Genomic DNA, 18,157 nt, shown 5'->3' on the forward strand with positions numbered 1-18,157 from the left:
TTTGTTGAATGAAGACCATGTCTTCTATGACCGGGCTAAACAGAATTTTAATAATGTCACGTCTACACGATTGTTGTCATTTTCTGACATTACTTACATTAGGAGCTCCTAGAACTCAAAAAAACAGCCCAAGGTTATTTGCATATTAAAAAGTTGTGAGATGCAATTATTACTATTAAAAATAGAAGATCAAAGGGTACCTCCACTTCCAGTGAAAAAACTATTAAAGTGCAGGAGTGTGCACAATAATAGTTTTCTAAATACCTTTAATTCTAGCAACATGGACGGTGTAAGATTCTATAGCGCTGGTGACCGTTCTGCATACAGGAGCCATGGGGACAAGCAGGACGTTCTGTCTCGAACTGCAGAATTATAAGCAGCCGCGAGGACAGACTTTACACAGTCCGTGCTGCTGTTCGAGGCAAAATGGCTAAGTAAAGGAATTGAGAAAAATGGTTAATGTGCACACTCCTGCTTTGTAATAGTTTTTCACTGAAAGTGGAGATACACTTTAATTAATAGCAGCAATTACATGTTAACAGTAAAATGTAAACGATATAGCAAATCATGCATGTACTATATGTTTAGTTACCTGCTGCTTGTCCTATATGGTTTACTCCAGTCACAGTATTGTAGTCTATCTGCATATATCTATGTGAAAATTGGGAATATGTCTAACCCTAGGATATTTTTTCACTGTATGATTATTGGGGTCCAAGTCAGACATTGATGGACTCCATGGTCTGCGTCTTGCAGCGTATCCAATTCAATTCAAGTGCATAGGACAGAGCAGCACTACAGATGCAGCCCATGAACAAGAGTGGCAGTGTTTAATAAATATAATAAAAAATAATCCTATACACAACCCCTTTAAGGAACTGTTCATACAAAAATCCCTTATATAATACTTAAATTAGTTCTTAGGTCGATTTTCACATTAACTATATATAAACAAAATAAATAAAAAGTAATACTTCTGCTAGTGTCACATGTTGGGTCCTAATATATATATATTTATATACACACACATATATGAGATTGTTTTAAAATCATGTATCACGTACTTTAGTCAAGGTGCATTTACTGCTCTTACTCATACAGAGAGTATACAAGACTTTTTGGGTATGTTCACACAGGGCAGATATGCTGCGTAAAAGCACACAGCCTATTCGCCCTGGTTCCCGCAGGGAATTCCGGTTGAAAAACCGCACCAAATTGTTGTGCACTTTTTTGGCCGGTACTTCCGCTGCGGAAAATAGCAGGTAAAAAAAATAAAATCTTGCAGCCCGGCCTCCTGGGATGATGTTTCATGCCATGTGACTGCTGCAGCCTGTGATTGGCTGCAGCAGTCACATGGGATGAAACATCATCCCTGGAGGAGGGGTTGGATGCAGGAGCAGAGAGATCTGGGTAAGTATAGACCTTCTTATTTTTCTGAGTTGCGATATTTGCAGCTTTTCCGACGCAAGTATCGCAACATCTCCTATTTGTTGTAGGTTTTACCTACCCATTGAATTCAATAAGAAAAAACCTGCAACAGAAAACTAGCAATTCCGCAGCATAATTCTGTGGATTGAAAAATGCACCGCAGGCCAATTTATGAACTGTTTTTTGGCATGTTTTTACGCAGCGGGCGGATGAAATTTGTTTAAATCTCATCCACTTTGCTGCTACTGTAATACGCCTCGGATTTTCCACAATAAAATCTGTTGCGGAAATCCATTTCACCTTTACAGCCGTGTGGACAAAAACTGCATCACAAAACCATGGCAACTTGAGGTAAAAATGAGTGCAGGGGATCTTGGCTGCATGGCACACTACTACTGTGTACTGCACCCTTAGGGCTTATTTACACGAATGTGATATACGTCCGTGCAACGCGTGTGATTTTCACGCGTGTCATACGGACCTATGTTAGTCTATGGGGCTGTGCAGACAGTCCGTGATTTTTGCGAAGCGTGAGTCCGTTGAGTAAAACTCACGACATGTCCTATATTTCTGCGTTGTTCGCGCATCACGCACCCATTGAAGTCAATGGGTGCGTTAAAATCACACGGAAGCACTTCCGTGGGACGAGCGTGATTCGCGCAACAGCTGTCAAACTATGAATGTAAACAGAAAAGCACCACATGCTTTTCTGTTTACAAACATCCAAACAGAGGGTCATAATGATGGCGGCTGCGCGAAAATCACGCAGCCGCGCATCATGCGGGGCTGACACACGGAGCTGTTAAGTGCCTTTTTGCGAACGCAAAACGCCGCATTTTTTGCGTGCGCAAAACACACACGCTCGTGTAAATCCGGCCTTAGGCTATGTTTCCAGAGGTTGGAGGATATGATGCGTAAAGTATGCAGCGTTTCCGACCTAAGACCTGCAGGGAATTCCATCCAAAAAAAGCACGAAATTTCTACTGCGGAAACCGGTGCTTGATAAAAAAAAAAGTCTATACTTACTCTCAGCCGTTGTTATGGCAAAGCGTCCCCCTGTTTTCCGTGCAGTCCGGCCTCCTGGGATGACGCTGCAGCAGTCACAAAGGATGAAACGTCATCCCAGGAGGCCGGATGGAAGTATTAGCTTTTTTATTATTTTAAACCCAAAAAAGTTCTGCTTTTTTTTAATCTCATTTGCCGCAAAAGTCACAACACTTGCTATTTGTTGAGGGTTATTATGAAAAAAAGATAAATTTACATGCTGCGAATTTAAAATCCGCACCGCAGGTGAATTAACTGTATGAACGGTTTCGCTGGTGATTTTTTCTTGTGCAAGTCTCATACACTTGGCTGCTACTGTAAATGTTGCAGAATTTCCGCACAGAATTCCGTTGCGTTTACGCTACAAAGGAACCCAGCCTTAAAGTGATCTTGTGAATGACTTGTTCATTTGTAAATGCATATCAAATTAATTTTCATCGTCTCACCTTCTATAAATAGGAAATGTTCTTCTCCACAATAGTCACAGCTGTTCTGATTTACGTGACTCCTAATTCACAGAAGAGGTTTCTAGTATACACATGTGAATAGAAAGAAAGTAATCAATTATACTGTCAATCTTAGTCTGGTCATTTGCATATTAATAAAAAAGTACATACTCCATGCTGTTAAAAGTACTTTTCAGCACTGTCAGATCACCGTTCACGATATTTAAAGTTTATTGATTTCTTGAAAAAATTGTTAGGATAGAAAATTGTTCAATAATGTAGGTTTATGTTTTCACGGATTAATGATTTATTCATAAAAAAAAATGTTATAGGAGAACAACTTCCTATTATATACTGTAGGTCATTTTTTTTTTTTTTTAAAGACATGAAAACCTTGCAGCCTTTCTGCACCTATTATGCAAGACCCAACCCCTTTACGTCCCTAGTAAAAGGCGCTACTGCTTAGACAGTGCTCTGATGTCATAGACTCTTTCAGCGGCTGTTATCTCTTCACATCTCTATAAACCTGCATGCTTGGCCAAGCATGCAGGTTTATTTCAATGGCCCTCATAGAATGTTGGCTCTTTTGCTAATATTTGTAAAAAAAAATAATATCCAATCTAATTGTAGATTGATGCCGAATGAAATGTCTGCCATCTGATTCAAAATAACACGTGGAACTTAAACGTGAAGGAAAAAAATATATAATCTCTAACATTTACACACAATTACCACCATAGAAATGAAAGTATTGCTCACCACAACCTTCTTAAAGCTTTTAAGTACTGTGAATATGATTTAAACATATAACATCTGGAAGGCAGCTGAAGGTGAAGACATCGATTACAACACACAATAGCAAGGGTCATGGTAGACCTTAATGGAGGAATGATCATTGCTAGTGACTGCCTGCTAATAATACCCTACGACTAAATCCATCAGCTTGTCTGGGCGCATAATAGGAGAGAAAGAGGATTTTTTAGTGTACTACAGGTCAGCATAGTTCTGTGATAAAACACATCATTAGTGGCTAAAAAATGGAATAGGTCACAAAGAATAGACAATAGAAATTGCAGAGTCCAATTTAACCTTTAAACATCATTTTACATTTTTATATGTTACATTGTATTATTTATCTTGTGCTGATTCTCGATTATTGATGAGCTGCACTCAAGTGTTCTGGTTGCTATTGGAAACAGTCGACAAGCTTGTTGTCAAACATATGCATAACAATTTAGCTGAGCTTCCATAATGTAATGGGGCAGTGAATTTTCCTATATAAGCTTACTGTACAGTATCTGATGTAAAGATTCAATGTTTTAAGAATACAAATCACTAGAGCAAGTTTGTTGTAGAAATTGAAGCAGCAAGGGTCGCTAGGAAATTTCTAATAATAATCATAATTGTGAATGCAACTCTGTTGTTTAATAGAGACTGTGACTCATGATCTATGCATGATAACTATATCATCGTCACTCAATACTTTTTGTGTCGATTGTATATTTGAATATTGAAATAGTTTTCAAATAATAGCTTATAATTTATGCATGCCTTCTTTTTCTAAAGTGAACCTATACATGGCTGAAATACCTGACCGAAGTAGTTACACAGTATATATCTGTTATTGGTTATTGTCAATGGGAAGGCTTCACAACTAACATACAAGAAATGTAGGGAGTCATGGTAGCTCAGGGGTTAGCACTGTTATCTTGCAGCACTGGGGTTCTGGGTTTGAACCAGACCACGGACAACGTCTGCATTGAATTTGAATGTGGGTTTCTTCCCACATTCAAAAAGTATATTGGCTTCCTAGAAATTGTCCCTAGTGTTTGTTTTAGATAGGAAAATTAGATTCTGAGCACCATTGGAACTGATGAGTAATGGCGCTCTATGTACAGAGCTGCAGAATATGTTGGTGCTATATGGGCAATAGTAAATAAATACTGTACATGACTGTGTTATTTGCAGTCAGAATGAGATTTATCTTGTAAATGGCAACTCTGCCTATTAGTTCTATAACACTGGGATTGTTTATTAATTTTGGACCATAGCACCATGAATACTCATGATATATCTGAGACAGAAGAAATTCATACATACCGCTGGTTCTGTGTCAGTCTACCAGCATTATGTAGACTGTATTATAACCACTTTTTATTTACTTTTCGTACAAGCGGACATAAACCGCGCAATGTGTATTCTTTTGATTGACTGAGGTGCCATGAAAGGGACTTTGACATTACCTGCATTTTATTATTGTAACACAAATGGCCCTTTTACACGGGCAGATGATCAAGCAAATCAGCGCTCATACAACTGCTTGTTTCCCATCATTGGCCCATGTAAACGTGGCATTGGTCAGCCAAGGTTTATGCTGCCACAAAAATGATCATTTGTGGGCAGCATATCTCCTTGTATAAACAAGGGATGTGCTGCCGACAAAATGCAAACTATATGAGAACGAACAATCGTATTAATGTTCGTTCCCATGTAGCTACAATCATCGCTCCATGTAACTGAAGCAAGCGGGCGCTTACCAACCTGTCATTATCGTCAATTACCACTTGTTACCGGGTGTGAAAGGGCCCTTAGTCCACTTTCTGATGGCTGTACTAGGGTTTATCGGTGGCCAAAATTCAGGAGGTCCATGTGTCCAGGTCGTAATACAGAAACAAATATGCAGCCACATTACGACCCTCAGAAAGATGATTAAAACTTTAAAAGAGAGTTATTCCAATCCTATTACCATATTCTGGATTCATGTGTGTACATTTTCCTTACATAGTCATAAACCTACACATCACTTTCTGGATTCATTGTGGATATACTTTTTTATATATATATATATATATATATATATATATATATATATATATATATATATATGCAATAAGTGAGTATGTGGTGGTTTGCCCCATATTATTTTTTACTTCATTGAGGTGGGAAATGATCTTAAAGCACACATGACATTTAAAACTCTTATTAAAAAGAGTGATACACTAGCATTAATGTGGCAGGTTAACTGCTCCTCAATGAAACATTATGAAAATTACATTATTGTTATACCCAACCCATTAAGTCCTAACTATCATCTCAACCTTTTCAATTTTTTTAGATTTTTTAATAGGCATACTTGGACTGATTTAATAGCAATGACTAAGATTATAGAGAAAGAGAGGAAAGAAGAGTTTGACATGTGGGAGATATATGTTTAGGGGCATCACCATGATAGCAAAATGAAATTACACCACAAAACCATAGAAAATAAACAAAACATGGTACAAAACATGGTACTACACATATGTTGTCACAATAGGTACCAAAATAGCGGGGGGAAGACACATAGTGTAAGTGTGCACACCTGGCCAGACAAAAAAACAACTTAAATCATGTACAATATCAGGGATCCATTAAATAAATGGTCCCACTGCGGTACGCTCCCCTGATTAGGCGTTAAAAAAAAGTTTCACATATACGAAGTAGCTTTACACACAATACAACAAGAATAAATATGCAAAAAAGCAATTAAAAAAAATATATATCACAAACTAATGAAATATGTATATATACAAAGTAATGTACCAAAGTGCCAAGTATAAAGTAGAGTGCGAAGTGTCATACTGTGGCATCCAAAAAATGGAGCCCACAAAAAAAACAAATGTGGTGAGGAACAAGAATTATCGGATATTACATAACCACAAATAGCGCACGTGATCCCAATGTGTATCGCTGCCTACTAGTGCAGCTTGGTCAAGGGTCACATTTTCTCTTCAATCATATATTAAGATCCGGTTATTGCATTATATCCAATATAAAATTCTTATTTTGGCAAAAGAAAAGTTATGGCAAATTAAATTGATGTAAATCATAATGACATAGTAAGGCATTGATTACTTGGATGTGTGAACTGTTGGGAGAGCATTACACAGATGTAGACACTACTGTTTACTACCGTGATGTACTACAAGACGAGAGAAACGTGTGAATTTACTTATAACAATTTTAATTAAGTTTAAATTGATTTCTAGGAAGATAAATGATTCCATTATTGTCTCTCACACAGAGCACCTTGGCTTGGAATTAAACATTAGTGGGAACTTCCTGACAGCTTACTGATAATCACAGATAGATATTTCGTTTTCCAGCTGAATATTTGCAGATTTATTTATGTGGGTAAACAAGTAAGGCAGGCTCGCTCGCTTGCAGAGCTCTTGACTTGATTCCTACCATCACACAAAAAGCTTATTTAAACAGATTGTCAGGCTGATGTGTGCAGTATTATTTTACCAGGTCTTCTACAGTGTGTGCAGGGATAAAGGAATTATAAGGAAGTGTTCGAACACTTGAAAGAACAGAGGAAGGTTGTCACATTGTTTCAGAAGGTGCACGGTTTGTCTTCAATTGCTCAAGAAAATCCTGTGATGTAGATCAGGGATTTCATAATGGTGACGTTTTATTCAGCAGCGCTGGTCTATATTCTGTTAAAATCCCACTAATTTGGAATCTTTGCATCCACGATGCTGCCCTATTTTAGGATGGAAAAGTTAGCATTTAAATGAACGATTTTGTTTCAGTTAAAATTTGACCTCTATTTGGGTGGATTTCGGTCTAATTTTTGGGCAATTTGAGAGCAGCGTGATACTAGTGTAAATGAAAACCCATTAAGCTGTTTTCAGACATACTAGTGCCGCAAATATTCAGTGCCAAGAATGGGATAAGAAACCATAAGGACAAAGCAGGGAAATGTCTTCCAAAGACTTACTTTCCAGAGATGAGAATTCCCATAGCAAAGACAAAAATTCCACCTGCAACAGGAGGTCCTGTGCCTACATTACATTTTGCACTTGTTTCCTTGTGTACGAACATTGCATCACATGTGGAGATCACATCGCTGTGAAGATTTTTGCCATCCATTAAAATCAGAATAAGACGAACTTAATTTGGTGTTCCTTTGTTGGGGCGCAATAGTAGCCATATAGGCTGCCCGCCTTCCATTTAAATCAGAATAAGGCCAACTTGGTATGGTGTTCCTTTAATGGAGCACTATGGTAGCCACATGGGCTGCCTCTATGGTACATACATACTTTTCTCAAATATTTTGTATAAGAAAGGTTTCCCTACTTTAACCTGAAAGGACAACAAAAAGCAGTTAAAGGAATTTCCAGGATTAAAAAAACATGTCTGGTTTCTTCTAAACACCACACCTGTCAATGGGTGTGTGGTACTGCAGCTCAGCTCCATTCACTTCAGTAGAGCTGCAATATCAGAGACAACCCATAAAACAGGTCTGGCGCTGTTACTGGAGGAGAGCAGCCATGATTTTCTAATCCTGGACAAACCCTTTAAGTACAAGCTGCAATGTAATTGTAACTGGAAGAAGTAGGAGGAAGGGAAATCATCAGTGAGACCATTATGCCCAAAGTTTCACTTAATTTGCACTTTATTACTAAGAATGTATATGTAGAAAGTTATTATTCAGTGCCTTCTATTCATGCAGTTCATGTTCCATCCTGATTCGTCACATCGGTCCACATTATATTAATATGGTGTTGCCTGCTTTAATTTCTATGACTGATAGATACCTGCCATGGACTATTGTGCTGTAGCGTCATAGTGCACTTCATTGTATGCCTGATCACAGCATAAAGTATATAAAATGTTATTTTCAAGATTATTACAACGACACTCAAGCAGCCAAACTATTGTACCATGTCTTCCCGTTTTCAACTCTTTCCGGTAGTGGCCATGTCACAATAGATAGATAGATAGATAGATAGATAGATAGATAGAGTTACATATCACTTCAGTAATTTTAACGATTGGTTCATATAGTGTGAACTACGATGAATGATTTTATATGTAGTTAAATGATAATTTTTTACCACCATTGGAAATTAAACTTTGTTGATTGCTGTAGAGAGGATGCTGTGTTATAACATAAAATACTGTGAATAGGGAAGAAAAGAAGACCACCACCTGTCAGAATACTAGTTAATAGAATAAGCTTTCTGTCTAATAACTCTGTGTACAAATATTTAATCTTCTAATCTCCTGAGGGTGTAACCAAGCCAAGATTTCATAGGTATACTAAGGGCCCTTTTACACCGGTCAAACGTGCGTTCCCAAAAATTGCCCTGTTTATACAGGGCAGCGATCAGACATCGGCTTACACAGACTAAAATATTATCGTTGTTGGCAGCACATCTGTGTAAACAGGGAGATGCGCTGCCAACATTATAGAAATGTATGGGGATCGAAGTAACAAGATCTCGTCCCCATACATTACTGATAATAGCTCCTTGTGAAAGCAGCAAATGAGCGCCGATCAACGAGCTGTCTCGTTGATCGGCGCTCGTTTACACGGCCCTTGTCGGCCGTGTAATAGGACCCTAAGTATAGCACCAGAGTCAGTGCCCCCCATATGAAGTTCTGCAAGTTAGAAGTGATTTACATTATTCATCACAGCGTTCTATTCCTTTTGGGGCACAATGCACACTTATATATTAGTAATATACTGTTCTGGGAATTCAGTGGAGTACAAGATGATGTCTCCTATTTGCTTTTTATTTGCTCAATATTCTGTTTCCTCCGGAACAACAAACCCTGTTCATTATTCAGCATTTTATCCATTTGGTGCAGAATGTTTGACATATTTGTGCTTCTTTAACATATAATTGAAACTGCTTGCACATTTAATTTGGGAGGGTTTTGTTGCGGAGCCAAGAAGAAAAATCAAGTTTTACAATAAAATGCCAGTGTACTAGACTCTTTGACCTATAGGTTTTAAGGTAAAATTCATTAAATTTCTACAAATCCACTTGTTACAGATTTATTGATGAGGTTGACTTTTTCTGCATGTTTTAGCTGTTACTTATGCATTCCTTTGTTGGGCAAAATATACAGAAGGAACACAGATCAAAAATGCAGCCTTAAAAAAAAAAAACAGCATTTAAAGTATAGTTTGGTAAAGATAGACAATGTCCAACCCATAGTGCAGAATAAATGACTTAGACCAAAAAGGGGTAATATCTAAGAATTTGAAAACATATAGAGGATCTCTCTATTTCTCAGTGTCTCCTCCCAGCCCTCCATTTGCTGAAGTTAACCTGCATAATAATATATATGGAAATTTTGGAATTAAGTCCCTCACCGAGACGTAATGCTAACATGCTTTGTTTCGTTTGTCAGTTTTTACCATTCCAGATCAAATAATTTTTTGTGGATTCCAGGACTCTAAAAATATACTACGATTTCCATACTTTTAGCATTACTGTCTCTACTAGTGATATTTTCGATGCTTTGGATAGAGGAAGCTTATTTCCTTTTACCTGTGATAGTAAGGCTTTTATATTGGCATTACTAAAGTCCCGTAGGTAACTTAAAATCCTCAACCCAAGATAAATAAAGGAACTTACCAGTTTCAGTCTAAACCGATTTGAAACCTGATATTTCATCTTGTGGTGAAGCTAGACTTTTTCCAGTTAATCTTCAGGCCCGACAATGCACCAAATTGCTCAGATATCCGGACGACATGCTCGACCAAGTGAGTATCACCCAGGAAAAGAATCATGTCATCGATGGATAGATAGATAGATAGATACTGTCCTTTTCAGTCCCAAATAGGAAAACTTTTCACGTGAAATTCAGATCTTATTTGAATCGCTCGAGGTTTCATCATTATGGCAAATAAAAGGGGAGACGGAACACCCCTGTCTAGTGCCACAGGATAGTTCAAATAGCACAGAGGTTCTACCTCCCATTCCCACTGTGGCCTTTGGTTGTTTATACAGTAAATTAACCAAGTCTTTGAATTTTTTGCCGACTCAAAATCGTACCAAGACCTCCCAGAGGTAACCCCATTCCACAGTATCAGAACTCCTTTGCCACATCAGGTGACAGAAGATCCCTGCTCTGCGGTAACCCCAAGTCTACCTGGAAGTTAGAAAATATTCTCTCAAGATTCATTAAAATTTACTTTGCTGGAATAAAACTTGACTGGTCCGGGTTCATCACTGTAGAGTCAACAGAGCTCAATCGATCCGCCAATACTTTAGCCAGCAACTTTATATCAGTATTAAATAATGACATAGGGTGGTAGGAGTTGGGTAAATATGGATCCTTATCTTTTTTCAAAATTACTATAATTAATGCCTCCTTCATAGATGAAGGGAGTCTACCATATAACTCTGGAATTCTGCCAGGCCCCGGTGATTTATTACATGAGACCTAGCAGAGTGCCTGTTTAAGCTCCTCAGCCCAAGTTGGGCATTCAGACCAGTGCTATGTTTATCTGATAATTTGGAGAGAGAGAGAGAGATGGAGTAGAAATACTTGCTCACCTAAGTCATCGAGGTTAGCAAAATATTGAGCAAAAAAAGTCTACCACGGAATCAGGATGCGTTGAAATATTACCTTGTGCATCAATAACATAAGAAACATTAATAAACAAGCCATTATTAGATATTATAGAGGCCAATAGTTTGCCAGGTTTTCTTACTTCTAAAGAATTTGCAAGAATTAAGAAATGCATATTCTGCTACTCTTTGCTACATAAAAGCTCTATACTGTTTCTACGATTTGAACCTTTCCTGCTGAGATGCCTTAGATGGATTTTTCATATACGAACCTCTCCTCTATGTAGGTTACTCTCACTTTACCTTTGTTGTGTTTGTTTCTGAGAGCAGTTTTTATTCTAAAACAATATTTTTAGAAAATACCACGAAGGAAGGACTTCAACAGTCCCAGATGATTATAGATTAAGCTGAACCTGTAAAGGATCTGCCAGACACAGCTTCTGTGTCGACGCCCGTGGTTAATCAGTCTGCACCTGCTCCTAAGTCTGATAGTGACTCGATCTGCTACCACTCAGGCTGGGAGGCTGAGAAGTGGGAGAGCCTATCACAGCCTGGCCAGACGTAGCTAGCTCCCGCCCTCTGTCTATTTATACCTTCATTTCCTGCTCCTCCTTTGCCTGTGATTCTGCCTGTTTCCTGGCTCTGCTGCTGCTGCTTGTACTATTGTCCTCTGCTTCATATTGACCCTGGCTTTACTGACTACTCTCCTGCTCTGCGTTTGGTTCCTCGTACACTCCTGGTTTGACTCAGCTTGTTCACTACTCTTGTTGCTCATGGTGTTGCCGTGGGCAACTGCCCCATTTCCCTTAGCTTCTGTGTACCCTTGTCTGTTTGTCTGTCGTGCACATATTGAGCATAGGGACCGTCGCCCAGTTGTACGCCGTCGCCTAGGATGGGCCATGCAAGTAGGCAGGGACTGAGTGGCGGGTAGATTAGGGCTCACCTGTCTGTCTCCCTACCCCGTCATTACAGAACCTGTATTAAAAAAAAAAATTTAAATTAACTTCTCTCTTTAATAATGTCTGCATTTGTATTAAGGTAGTTTAGAGACCTATGAAGACCCCTTTCTTCATATGAGACTGATTTACCTGACGCCTTTGAATAACAGGAGAATAGCTTTATAGCTGGATTTCTTATTGTTACGACTTGCAGGTTTGTGGACCCACTGGGCTACTCCATCGGTTTGGTGTGGGGTCACGTCTAAGGGCATGATCCAACTAGCCTTCCCCTTTTAACCCTTAGACAGGGAGCTGGTCTTCGCTGCAGGAAGGCTACCAGGTCGCTACCTCTTGAGGTGGTCCCAGCGGAGTAGCTGCTGGCTAAACAGACAACAAACCGGCAGACGGTACCTTGAAGGATAGAAGCTGACAGCGGATCACTGGTCACAGGTGGTTAGCGGATAGCTGGACACAGGCAGGTGGCAGATAGCTAGACACAGGCAGGTAGCGGATAGCTGGACACAGGCAGGTAGCGCGTAGCTCGACACAGGCATGTAGCTGGACACAGGCAGGTAGCGGGTAGCTGATAGCAACAGTGGACTGGATACATGCTTGTACAGGCTGACCACAAATATCAACATCGGACATGATACAGGCTGGTAATGGATAATCGGATAAAGGCTGAACACGGATAGCAACAGCGGACTGGATACAGGCTGGTAACTGACAACTGGATACAGGTTGATAATTGAAGACAATTGCAGACTGGATACAGGCTGGTAGCAGACAACTGGATACAAACCAATAACTGATCGCAATAGCAGTCAGGATCAGATGCATGCAGGAACCTTCACTGGATAACACTAGGTTGTTCCAATATTGCTCAGGCACCTAGTAGACAGTGAATGTGCCTTAAATTGGACTGGGGGGGGCAACAGGGATTGGTGAGACACTTTTGAATTTCATGCACGTTGGCCCTTTAATGAGGCGGCCAGAGCATATGCGCGCATTAAAAATAGTGTGTCCGAAAGTGGGAAATATCGTCAGATGCCAGCAGCCTGAAGGAGGGACAGGCTGCCGAACAAGGTACGAGACCTGGCAGCGGGGACACTTATATGCCGTGGATCGAGGCTAGCACCTTTAGTAATTTGAGATAGATTCCCTCTTTTGATGTAACTGTTACCCTGGAATCTCTAAAGCGGTCCCCTGTTATTATTATTATTATTACTATTATTTGTTGGAAGACGTTAAACTTATGGATAACCTCAACTGAGAATGGAGGGGGAATATAAATTGCAGCTATAATACAGCTTAAATCAAAATCCCATGCATAAAAACATATCTGCCATGTGGGTCAATGCACACCTGATAATTGTTAGATTTAACATTTTTATGGTTAAAAATAGACATTCCATGGGGAAAGGATGAGAACATTGAATAGAAAGAGTGCGACATCCATTTTTTTTCAAAGAGATGGGTTGAAGAATGAGTCAAGTGTGTCTCCTGAAGGAATACAATTGCTGTAAATAATTCTGAATTAAATGAAAAACTACCATTCTTTTCACCAGCCTCTCTAAAATTTCATGGTAGTATTCTTATTCAGTTACAGTAGCTGGGAGAAGAAGAAAAAACACATAACAAGGAAAAAAGCTCTCCCCCTACAAGGTAGTAAGTCCCCACTTCCTATTCTTTCCCATCCCAAAACGCTTCTATGTAGTCTGCAAGACAATATAATTATCTGCTTTACCTTGCATTACCTTGCATCACATAGGTAGAAAAAATAAATCTAACCAGGATCGGGCGCAAAGCGCTGCCTTGTTGTCTTGGTCTCAACTGGACCCTATGTGCCCTCTGAATTGGAGATCCTAAGGATCTTATATCCTGTCAAAACGGGTCCCTTAGCCAGTCCAGAATAAATTTAAGGCAATTTTGCCCGTTAGACTATTTGGGAAACCCCACGCATTGTAAGTTTATATCTTCCAGATCTGTCCTACAGATACATCAGTTTAATTTCAAGTTTTTTATTGGAGATTTTATGGCCCAGAACATACTTACTCAGCGAAATAACCATCTCCTTCAAATCAGAAAGTCTTTTCTCTGCGCCATTTAAACAGTCTCTTATTTTGCACTGGTCATCACGAATTAGTGACACCCCCACTCCAATGCTTCCTACATGGATTATTTAGATAATTATTGCTCACTCCATTTTATGCACCGACTTTAGAATCTAATAGAATAGGATTTAAGGATTCCGGGTTGGCTGGGGCAGAATAAATCTGATGGATTTTTGCATTATTAGCATATTCCCCTAGCCCCTCCCGGTTTCCAATACTAGTAGCTTCCATCTTGTGTACATCAGTTACAGAAGCCTATATATAGAGGAAGGATCAATCGAACAATGCACACCACAGCCGTGGTGCAATGACCGGAAAACTCAGGTCAAAACACGCGACCCAGATACGACCAAGCAGATAAGGGAGGAGGTCCGAAAGGCACGTCCTCCTACATGCACATCCTACCCTTGATAATGTGCAAATGTTTAAAAATTCCCATCAGGCTCCCTTAAGTCTAATTCATGTAAAAATATGAACCTGGAAAATTACAGAAATTCTACTATTTCTACCCAGAATGGTTAGATGCAATGTTTCATTGAGAATAATCTGCAGTCTTATTTATGAAAATCTTTTAAAACACAATTCTTTAAAATGTCCTCTATGCCTCATTGGCCTGCCAGTAATGAATTTGCCACCCTTTATATTAAGAGAATGGAAACCGCACAGAAAGCACCAGTAGCAAAGTTGTCATGTTATTCTCCCCGGGAGTATTGTAAAACACTTAAAGGTGTTGTCCACCTTTGAAAAACAATTGTGCAATACATTATACATATGTAATGAAGTATCTTTGTACTACGGAGTTGTATCACGTGACTCTGCCAGCATCGAAAATCTTCTCTTCCGCTGTTCTTCATTCTGTACTTCTGGGCGAGCTCTTCTTCCGGTCTTCTGTTCGAACGGTGCGTCACCCGTGACGTCCCTGTCGTAGGCTCTTCCGACCGACGTGTTCATGAACTTGCGCCTGCGCGTTTCAATTTTTTTTATGTGTCACGCATGCGCAGTAAAAATAAAATGTATTGCGCCTGCGCATTAAAAGTTGATTTATAGCGCCTCTGGGACCCTCACCTATTGGGGAAATAGGAGTCCAGTTACGATGGCTGCAGTCACTATAGAATTCAGTCATTATTGAAGTCTGTGGGAGTTACGCAAAGAGCCGAGTAAGTTGTTCAAAATGGTGAATTAAGGGTCCAATATAAGCCATAAATGTTGAATATGTGTATACATATTAAAGTGGGCCTAGTGGCAAGCACAGAAAGCAGGGGATCCTGTGCAATAACAATGTATACGATCCTTATCCTTGAATAGATTAGCCCAGAGCACCCCATATTAAAGGGAACCTGTCCATAGGTTTGGAGCCACTAAAAAACCACCATGCCGTTATGCAGCTGGAGTTTAGCATTCCAAGCCCGCCTATTTAAAAAAAAATTAAGTTGAGGGAATGGTTAGCAAAGTAAATTACTGAAAGGAGTCTGGGTCCGGCAGCATCGGGCGCAATTGCAATGTGTACATGAAGTCGAGAACAGTACACCTAAACATCCGTTTTTGAGGTAGGCAAGATTGGAACATGCAGTCTCATAGACAGTAGACAACTGCTTAAACGGTGACAGTGAGGGACCTGTTGGGCAAGTGTCCCACAGGTTGCACATGTGGTATTTCCTCCCCTAAGTTGGCCTCAATGGATCTGATACATTCCAATTTATTTATTCTTAATTTTGTGCCACCAAGCAAAAAAATTTCCATTAAATGCAATATTTTTAACTTTCCAGGAGAAAATACAAAAACAAAATCAAAGCTATTTTAACATTAATAAAAAAAAATTCAATTTTCTTTTTCACCGTGCTGCTATTTATGTACCTGTTACTACAAGATAGGCAATTAAACTATTGCCATTGTTTTCCAATTATTTTGTTGCACTCATACAATCTGGGGTTTTGTCAGCGACACCAAACAGAGATGAAGAGATGGTAACAAATTACTACACAGCTAACAAAATACAGCAGTAAAGCATTGGAAAAAATAATCACTGTGCCTTGCCGATGTGACAAGGACATTTTGGTATTGTCATTTGCTGTAAGGCCAGGATTGAACTGTACATTAAAGCGCTGGTTTGTAGATGTTTCTGTTATTAATAAATATTGTTACGAAAGCTAGCAGTAAATAACCAATATGGCATCAATGTAAGTAATAGAGCTAAAAGAGTTACACATGACTTTCAATGAGATGAAATTTGTGCTGCTTACTAAATCTTGGCCAAACGTGTCAATTATAGACTCAGTTGAACAATTAAGGAGTGAGGTTTGTTTTGGACAGGTCATCATGTTATGCTGCTCTTACTATAGTCCATTGCTGATCCTGCAAGGTCCTATGTGACATTACACCAGCAGGCAATGATCAAAGAGCTTCCTAACAGCAGGAATGTGGGATACATACATGCAATAATAAGTTACAAACCCATTACAATTTAATTACAGTTTGAGAAATGGTGTATATAGAATACACAATTTGGTGGATCATTTGAGTAGCCAAGGGAACCAGTAATGAATTAACGGAGTCCAAGCAGAGCGTTAGTCACAATGAGTGGAGCTGCCTTAATTCTGGTTAAGATGTTTTCACACATACCGAATAGCACCGTCAATTACCGCTCGTCAAAACCGTGCAGCGAATTTCTGTGGTTTAGCGATGCGGTTTTTGGCCTTAGTCTTCTACTGGTAAATCAAGTTGTTTCACTTGCAGAAGCAGAACGGCCAAAAAAAATGCATGGTAAAACCGTGGTCTCATTTGGTTTATGTGAAAGCACCCTTTGAGACCGAAATTGTTCCGCATATCGAAACAGATGATACAAAACACAGGTGCTTTTCAAAATTAACAAAAGCCTAAAATGAACACGCACCCTTGGGACCCCAGCCCAAATGGCTAAAATTTTACCAAAATTCCATGCCTAGATCGAGGATCCAAAAGGATACCCAAAGAGTAGAAAGTCCATCTCAAAAGGTGACCAATGCCCCCAAACATTCACAATTTTTACTTTACCAAACCAAACACCATTACTACCTTCTTAATAGTGATAGTCTGTAGCTATGACTTTATAGGTTAGAAAAGTTTGTTATTCATGCAGGGCCACCATCAGGGTAGTACAGGTGGTAATGTCAGAAGCTCAGCCTAATGAGTCCATAAAAGGGGTCTACACCTGCCATCCAATTTCGAAGAGACACTGCAAAGGAACCACAGGGTTAAGCTGGCCATACACATAAGATTATATTTGGCCAAAATGGCAGATTTTGGCCATTTCAGCTGACCATTGTTTGCAATGGTCAACGGCAGACTTCTGTCTGCCAAAAATATCATTGGTCAGATCGGAAAATGTTAGCCTTGGTCGAACGAAACTACCTGTGTACGGCATAATCGGCCGATCATTTTCCAGTTTGGGCTAACCCCAGGGAGTCAGATTTTTTTTAAAACAGACTCCCTGATCGGCCAGTTTACTATGTTATGCTGGTGGGATTGTTCATACGAACGATAGATCGTCCACAGTCTGGCCAATCAAAGTTCTATGTGTATGGCCAGCTTTACACTTGTCATAAATGGATGTATTTAATATGCAATAATGGGCAAACATGAAGCCCGTTAATTTCACAGCCCCAGAGGGGCCCACAGATTAGAAGATTATTCATGCTTGATTATGATCATGTTGTTCTCCACCCCCACACACACCCTCCTTTGGGTTCCCACTAAATGCGTGCTGTGGGGTACAAGATGGAGGTATGGGACGGACCCAGGGGGGCCTGAGCCATTTGATTGTGTGGGGCCTAGATGTTTGCAATAGTATCTTGCAT

The 18,157-nt window shown here is 39.5% G+C and overlaps 1 protein-coding gene across 1 annotated transcript in view; it reads left to right on the plus strand.

Moving 5' to 3' along the window:
• The window catches only part of PCDH15 (protocadherin related 15), a 1,038,602-nt gene that overhangs the window by 664,060 nt on the left and 356,385 nt on the right, over positions 1-18,157 (plus strand). The gene's annotated exons all lie outside the window — the stretch shown is intronic.

Source organism: Rhinoderma darwinii, chromosome 11 (assembly GCF_050947455.1).
Source record: "Rhinoderma darwinii isolate aRhiDar2 chromosome 11, aRhiDar2.hap1, whole genome shotgun sequence".
Lineage (NCBI taxonomy): Eukaryota > Metazoa > Chordata > Amphibia > Anura > Rhinodermatidae > Rhinoderma > Rhinoderma darwinii.